Genomic DNA, 7201 nt, shown 5'->3' with positions numbered 1-7201 from the left:
GTGGAACTCATAATACAATTAAACAAACGTTGTTTTGATGCTGGTTTGACCAGCTTAAACCAGCACATAACCATCTTATACCAGCACATAACCATCTTAAACCAGCACTAACCGGCATCAAAACATCCCAAACCAACATATTCTGTTTTTTCTACAGGGTGAGCGAAATTGTATCATGAAATCGGTGGACTATTCACATGACTGTTTGCGTTTGAGCAAGTGGTACTTATACCAACCACAAACACACAATTTGTGACGGTAACTCATTAAGACGTTGCTTTCTGTGTAATTTTCAGCCTAAACTGGTTATGTTGCATGGGCTGAAATACCACCACGTTACATTGTTTGTGCGTCAAAGTGGCGAGGTGGCTGTAAAAATGATGATTTTTAGAATATGCCGTGTTAAACTAAAAGAATTGCTATACGAGCGCAACCAACAGCTGCAGAAATCTGCTTTGTGAGAAGATTTAGAGCCAACAACAGATGCTTAGACTATTGAATCTACTGGCATACCCACACACCCTGTGTGCTGGAGCAATGTGTGCAGGTATAACCAGTCTGGGCATACTGGGTTCACAACACTTTATCAATTACACAGAGAAATGTCTTAAAGGTACAGTCACATACTGATGCAAATAAAGATCAAAGTTGCCTTTGGGTGGCATGCTTCAGCTTGCACATGATCTTATACAGTAAGTCTATACAGTATAGAGTGTGTATTACTTCCTGTAGCAGTATGAGCCCAGCTTGTATTCATTTGGCACCACAATCTAAACATAAATGAATGGGGCACAGTGCTAGCCACCTCTCATGCTGTCATGTCTGTCCATTAAAGCAAACCTTTCTTCCATTTTCATGAGGCTTTTTGGAGGGTTTCAGTAGCCATGTGGCCCTCTGTCCATTAACATTGATCAACTTGATCAAACGCGGCTTTCAAAAATCGTGGTCAGCAGGGTAGGATTGCTGACAGGACACATAGGGCCCGGACTTCTCATGGAGTTTTTTATTTTGTTATTTTAAGCTTGACAGCTTCTGGTCACTACAATATAGTGCCCTTGTATGGCAAATGCAGCATAACAATTCTTCATTCATTCATCTTTTTGTGTTCCACAGGAAAAATAACAGCATACAGGATTGGAACAAGACGAGCGTGAGTAAATTCAATTCAAAACCAACATTGCTAGTGCACAGTTTACAGTACTTAAAATGTAGTTCATGTGTTCAACAGGGGATACAGAAGGATTTTTTAATATCCATCTATTCTCACATTGGCTCAGTATGACAAATTGTCCACCATTTCTAATATTTCTTGGTGCCATAATGGTGATGGGATGCAAATTGGTCTCAAAAAGACATGACAGCACCTTTATACTGTGAAAAGTGTTTGGCTTGGTCTGTGTAAGATGACAGCTGATGACTATTACTTGGCATAATTCTGCTCGACAATTTCTCCATAATGTCGTTTAGACGAATACATGACACTCCTGTACTTATTTGAAAGCAAAGAAAACTGAAATAAGATCACCTCACGTCTGCTCTGGGGAGGAAATAAAATCACAATCATTAGATTATAAATCTAAATTGAGAATCATTTACATTTGATGCATTGATGCATTAAATGCATAAAACTGTGCAACTTACATGTTGGAATAATTGTTTATATTGTTTTTGGCTTATGTTGTTCGATAATTCCGACTGTCGGCAAAATGATCACATTTGCTTAGTCGAGAAATCTGCATGGAAACTGAATTTTAATTGGGCTTATCTCTGATCAATGTCTTGCCCTACTGAATTTACATGCAACCAGCCTGAATCTTGTTTACTTTACATCAACTTTACGTTATATCATAAAGGATCTCATTATGCATTCCTAATGATCAAAACGAAAAATAAGACAACCCAATGATTTAAAAGTTGTTTTCTCCTCTGCCAATATCATTTAAAGAAATTTGAGCATTAACAAGGTTGTTTGGGAAAGACATGTCATGTTAAAGACTCTGGGGAAATAAATGGCGTCGCTTGAAGTGTTGATGGTTTTGTAATGCTTCAGGTCACGGTTATCACAGACTTGCTCTATTGAGAGCTGAATGTGGAAGTGGCATCCGTCCTTGTGTGTTCAGTGTTGTGTTGGCACTGCTTGCTAAAGTTTCTTTGGTAAATCTTTGAAACTTGGGTTTCATCATCTTAACTGGCTAATTCTGTAAGCAAACAAAGGGTTTTGTGTCTACGCCTTAGCTAATACCAAACTCCAAAAGACCAATCAACCAAAATATCACACATTCGAGAGAGGCAAACAATTTATTAGGATAGGTATTAGTTGTGTGGTTCTTTGTGAAATTTCATTGTTTTCTGTGGTGACGCATTCATAGTTCTTAAAGGGATAGATCACCTCAAAATGAGAATTCTGTCATCATTAACTCACCCTCTTGTCTTTTCAAACCTGTATGACTTTCTTTCTTCTGCAGAACACAAACGAAGAGATTATGAAGAATGTTGGCACCCATTGACTTGCATTGGTTTTGTGTCCATACAATAGAAATGAATGGGTGCCGGCGCTGTTTATTGACCAACTTTCTTTAAAATATCTTGTTTTGTGTTCTCCTGAAGAAAGAAAGTCATACGGGTTTGAAAGCAGTATTTGATTGGATGAAATTTGTGTAGTGCGAGATGAGTCATCAACATTTTTGGGTCTGTTTTCCAAAAAGAGAAGCATGGAGAGACTGCGAGTCGACTGTACAGTAGGTTAATTCACTCAAATCTGAATTCAATCCTATTCAGACAGCTTACCCAAACCTTGATTTTCTGGATCAGACAGATGTTGTGTTTGATTGGAGGTGGATCTAAACTATGGACTAAAAACATATGTGTAGTTTTACAACTACATCAGCTAAAGAGCCCTGTCAACGCTGGGCAGGTGAGAACAACACGTACCTCGAACCTGAGGCAAAAACCATGCAAATACATTCTATTTCTATGAAGGCCGATAAAAGAGCACTCAAAATGATTATCCATTTACCTGAAATAACACAGTTATCAAAAGACAAGCGTCAGTGCCCTCGGGTTCAAATAGTCCTTTTATTAATATGCCCTCGAGCATCCGAGCCAGCATTGATGGACAGTTAAAAAGACAAAGCCTCACCTATGCCCTTAGCTGCTGATCTGTCATTAACGTTAAATGCAGCTATTAGAGAGCAGAATAGAAGTCATCTAACATGAGCAGGCCAACATTTGGCCATCATCGCTGAATCTCTCGAAAGCACAATGATGCACGGTACTAAAAAATACAAAATGTACAAAGCGAGGTCTTGAAAGAAGTTCAGATGTGCCGGTTGAGGGCTGAACACACACACACGCACATTTCTCCCTGATTATACGTGTGAGATTGTACCTCTGGCTTTGGCATCTGCATGCTGATGGCTTGATTATCTATGACGAGCGCTGGAATAACTCTGCTGCAAATGTGGAGGTCTGATTTGTCTTGACACCAGTAGTAAAAATCTATCAAGAGAAATGGATTTAAGTTGCCAACCTCTGAAAGCTATTCATCTGCATTGTTTATGGAGTTTATGATAATACACAGCGCAGGGAAGAGCAGACTTGAATATTTATAATTCTGTGCCGCTGTCCATTTAGCCAGATGTCCACTAATATCTGTGTATGCCAGGGTTGAGGCTCTGCCTGCCAAGAAGTTGTGGCATAATGGATAAATTATGGCCATTTCTACCAGAGATTTAGAATATTTCTAACATTTAGCCCTCAAACAGAAATGTGTGCTGATTGTTGCTGATATAATTGTCTGGACAACAACAACAATTTGAATGAAGGCACTGGTCTGACCTTCAGTGTAGTTCAGTTCACAATGGTTTTATATACTTAGTCAGCATAAAATGATAATGTGTCATTGTAAATCATATACTGTATTACATGATAGATTTTGAGATGCAGTATTTCAATTTTTTGACTATAATACTAATAATAATCGTTTTAAATGAGGGTATTTATTTCTTTTATTACTTTACACAAAAAATAAGTCTGTATTAAATATATCAAGGTTATGTTTTTAAAGAAGGCTTGATATATTACAATGTTTACAGAATGATTTTATGCAGAAAACACTAGTCACAAAATAAAGACTTTATTTGCCTTTTCACGGACAGGGTCATTTTATGTGCCCATGTGCCAAAGTTTTTAAGATGGAATTATGTTCCTAAATAATAATATTATTAATAATACTTATACTTTTAATAAATATTCCTTCACTTATAAATCACTATTTGAGTCATGAAGTGAATGTTGCTTTGTGGTTTGTTACCAGTATATTTTCCAAATCCTTTTAAAGGGAAAGTTCACCCAAAAATGAAAATTCTGTCAGCATTTACTTACCCTCAAGTTGTTCCAAAACTGTGTAAATTTCGTTGTTCTGCTTAACACAAAAGAAGATATTTGAAAGAAACGTTTGTAACCAAGCAGATCTGGGGCACTATAGACTTGGAAAGGGAAAATAATACTATGGTTGTTAATGGTGCCCCAGAACTGTTTAGTTTCTCACATTTTCAACACTGTCTATGAAAAACATAGAAAATTTCAGCGTTCACTTTCTTAACATTATAACAAAGAATTGCATAATTCTGTTGATATACTCTTATAGAAATTCTTAAAATTACAACATAGTGAACAGAACTGCAAAAATCAAGCCTATTACCATGGCCTAGGTAGCAGTATTAATAAACAATCACCATACAGCAGAAAGCACTCGGTTTTTGTTTCCCCAATGAGAATAATACAAAAAAATAACATGTCTGTTTCTGAAGTCCCGCTGCAGCCAACAGATTACAAAACGGACTCGCATGGTACGGCCGACATCTATCTAAGCAAGCCACTCGGGGCTAAAGCGTTTTATTTTCCTGTCCTGTGATTGTCCGCAGGAAGAGGTGATGTGCAGTGAGAAATGGAGAGAAATAAGATGGCCGAAGCGGTAATCACTGTTCACTCAGCTATAGAGAAGCAATAGATGCTTCAGTAACAAGTGTTCGGAGCTCAATCTTTGATGTCAGATCAAGGACAGTTTCTGTCATGATGGCTCGAGATAAACCAAAGCTCTTGGGGGTAAAACAGCAGTGCACATGCAAATGGGTTACAATGTACAAGACCTAAATCCAGATTCCCTCGAGAACATTAAATATCCTAAAGCACTTATTGTTAATTGGCAGAATGTCATACTTGTCTATTGAATGTCAATTACTTTTAGTATTTTTAAATCATTGATTGACTGGTGACAAAAATCTGAACGTCACTGTCGCTAAGACATCGGTGGAGAGTTTGTTTCTTTTCTTTTTAGTTGGTTTAGAGACTCTAGATAATCTTATTATACGGACCGGGAAAAACTTACTGCAGGGGAGCTCGGGGCTAGTTGTCACTCTTAACTCCAGTGATTATTTCTCAAGTTGTTTTCCAAACACAGGTCAGAAGTTCTGCATAGGCAGTTACACGTACTGTACTTGGCAGCAAAAAGGCTATCAGAGACTTTTCTACCATTATGCTCAAGAAAAAGATACAGTTCACTTCGCGGAGTCTGATTCAGAGCAACCTTACTGACCACATATAAAAGGTGTACATTTCCGGAAATGGTGACCTGCTGTAAACATCGTTTATTGCAGCTAAACTTGAACAATAAGAGACACAATTTTAAACCCCACAATTATAAAAGATGTTGTGATTAGTATTGTATTATATTACTAAAGTAATTGAATTAGAAGCTTTAAACAAGAAACCTGTAAAAACCATGGAAACAATTATTTACACAGGTGTTTGTATATTTAAAAATTCTTTCATCATTTCCTCACCCTCTTGTCATTTCAAACCCGTATGATTTTCTTTCTTCTGCAAAACACAAAAGAAGATATTTCAAAGAATGTTGGTAACCGAAAATTAAAGGAATGTCCGGTATGAAAGGAAGCCAGAGTGCAGCATTCATTTACCTTTTGTTCTTCAGAGTCTTCGCTCATTACTACGAACAAAACGAATTCAACGAATTCTTCTTCTACATTGCCGGATCTACGACGTAGAGCAGCGGATCGTCCCTACCTGCAGCGACCTTCGCCTGGACTATTTGCCGGTTCCGGAGGTGTTTGAGAGTTTTTTTTTTTAAAGTTCCTTTTCAGGACTGAGCATTCTCCAGCGCGGCATGTCCCGCTGTTCTCTTGGGTGCGGTACTCTCATGGAGGAGGGGGATGGACACGATAGCTGCGTCGAGTGTCTGGGCGTCCAGCACACTAAGGCAGCTTTAGTTGACACATCTTGCCCGCACTGCGGGCAGATGGTCATACAGAAGTTGCGGTCACGGGTGGCTGTCTTCCTACGGGAACCAGCCACCATTTCGTTGCTACCCGGGCCGTGACGTAGGTGGCTAAGGCCCCGATGCCCGCCAGTGTTAGCAGCGTTAGTGATGTGGGGACCTCTGCGAACGTAAACCCGCCAGCCAAGTGCTCACGGGCTGATCGCACCCCGATTCTCTCTTCTGAACGTTCCCCAACCGGCGGTGGCATACCGTCCGGATCCTCTGGCACGCACTCGGAAACGATGCATGACGTAGATGACGCTCGCAGCATCGGAGGGAGACTGGCATCCGACTCGGACAAATCCGAGGAGGCAGAAGTGATGTCGGCCATGCTAACAGGGGGATACGTGGTTCCTGGGATGGGAGCGCGGTGCAAACCCCATTTTTTTCCTGGAGGTGCCATGCCATTTTTTTCCCGGAGGTGCATGAGGAGCTGTGTAAAACTTGGAGCGCTCCACTCACGGCCCGCTCCAGTCAAACCAGCTCCGGCTCCCTCACTTCCCTCGATGGTGGGGCAGCCAAAGGCTACGTCGAGATCCCCACCCTTCCTCCTTAGGCCGGGACACCATATGAACTATCACAGATAGCTCTAACCGGACCTAGTGCTACCGGACGTTTGTAACATCCCCCCCGTGGGCTATTCCGTCCGATGTTTCCTCATGAAATGGTTCCCACTCCTGGTAACCCATGATCTTCCCCAGGTGGACCTACACCTCGTGGTTAACTACTCAGCCCGCACGTACCATGCGTTCTCCTCCAAGGACGTGACCATACCTATGTCCACCGTATTTCTCACCACGGGTAGGAGGTGGCCTCTGCAGCGCATTCCCTAATTAAGAAGTTGCGCTTACCCGGTGTAAACCC

This window comes from Triplophysa dalaica, chromosome 9 (assembly GCF_015846415.1).
Source record: "Triplophysa dalaica isolate WHDGS20190420 chromosome 9, ASM1584641v1, whole genome shotgun sequence".
In the NCBI taxonomy this organism is placed as follows: Eukaryota; Metazoa; Chordata; class Actinopteri; order Cypriniformes; family Nemacheilidae; genus Triplophysa; species Triplophysa dalaica.
Note: the sequence above shows the minus strand (reverse complement) of the source record.